Below are 1,590 nucleotides of genomic sequence, written 5' to 3'. Positions count from 1 at the left end.
GTGGAACATATGGAGCGGGTGGCACGTATCTATCTTCTTGAAGATGTGGTGGCACAAATTTGTCATCCCTTTTATGCAATTGGAATTGATCGGATTTCTGAGAATCTGATTTGGCCTTAGGAGCAGATTGAGAAGTTTTGAGTTGTTCTCCTTCCGTGGCCATGGTCTCCTCCTCTTCATTTTCTACAATCACAACATCATTTGAAAGATTAGAATCATCTTTATTATCAATGATCTTACCTGATCTGAGCACATGAATGGCCTTGGCTTCTGGGTTCTTTGGATTGATCTCAGTTTGGCTTGGCCATTTCCCAGGCACTCTTTGAGTTATTTCAGCAGCTATTTGGCCTAATTGGACTTCCAATTTGGAGATGGCAGCTTGTGTAGTTTGCTGAAAATTGGATTGGTTGATTGCCATCTGCTTCACTATATCTTCCAATGATGATGATGATTGTTGTGGCCTTTGGAATGAAGGGGGATTTGCTTGATTCTGGGTATTTCTCCATGAAAAGTTTGGATGATTCCTCCAACCTGGATTATAACTTTGAGAGTATGGATCATTTCTTGGACCTTGGTTGTAGGAATTTACCAACTTAGCTTGCTCTTGCACAAATTCTGGATATCCAGCCCCAAGTGGACAAGCTGTGGTAGCATGGTCATGAGATTCACAAATGCTACACACTTCCTTCGGAGGGCTTCTTGAGTTTAATGCAAGAAGAGCATCTAGCTTTTGTTCCAGTTTTGAAATCTGCACACTAGAAGCATCATTAGAACCACTAATAACACGTTTACCTCTTGTATCCGTATGTTGGGTCTCCATTGCTATCTCCTCAAAGAGTTCGTACGTTTCTTCTGGAGTTTTGGTTTTAAAAGAACCACCTGCAAAATTGGTGACTATATTATGACTAGAAGGGGTTAGTCCTTTATAAAACATACGCATTTGAAGCTTCAATGGAATCCCATGATGAGGACATTGGTTGAGCAACCCATTGAATTTCTCCCATGCTTCACAAAACGATTCATCATCTTGCTGTGCAAATAACAAGATCTTGTCCCTAAGCATGTCGGTCTTTTGCGTGGAGAAGTATTTTTCCAGGAACTTCTTTTGAATGGCAGACCATGTAGTGAGTGAACCAGGCTTCAAAGAATTCAACCAATACTTCGCCTTATCCTTTAAAGTGTATGGAAACACTCTCATTCGAAGTTGATCTTCTGTCACACCTGTCAAGGGAAAAGAACTCACAACATTAAAAATATCCTTTATATGAGTCAATGGATCTTCATTAGGTAAACCATAAAAGGAAGGCAGCATATTAAGATGAGAAGATTTAAGCTCATAATTTCGAGCTACAGTGGGCAGCAAAATGCTTGAAGGAGATGCTGGAATTGTTGGGATATCAAGTTCTCCCATGAACTCAATGGCAGCCATCATTTCTTCTTCTTCTTGGTCTGAACTTGCTTCCGAATTTGAAAGTGAAGAACCGGGAAGTTCAGTGTGGAGAGCAAGACTTGTAAATGTAGCAAGAGCTTGCTCTTTTGCAGTTGACAACTCCCTTTCTAGACGATTCTGAATTTCAGAGGTCACTCGTC

The 1,590-nt window shown here is 40.7% G+C and overlaps 1 non-coding gene across 1 annotated transcript; it reads left to right on the top strand.

Moving 5' to 3' along the window:
* Nucleotides 1-956: 956 nt before the first annotated feature.
* Nucleotides 957-1,063, top strand: LOC148293016 (small nucleolar RNA R71). The gene has a single exon (XR_015825884.1). It is a non-coding gene; the product is annotated as a small nucleolar RNA R71 (small nucleolar RNA).
* The last annotated feature ends 527 nt before the right edge of the window (nucleotides 1,064-1,590 follow it).

The sequence above is a fragment of the Prunus avium genome, chromosome 7, assembly GCF_965620075.1.
Source record: "Prunus avium chromosome 7, drPruAviu1.hap1.1, whole genome shotgun sequence".
Lineage (NCBI taxonomy): Eukaryota > Viridiplantae > Streptophyta > Magnoliopsida > Rosales > Rosaceae > Prunus > Prunus avium.
Note: the sequence above shows the minus strand (reverse complement) of the source record. Positions and strands in the feature narration are given on the sequence as shown.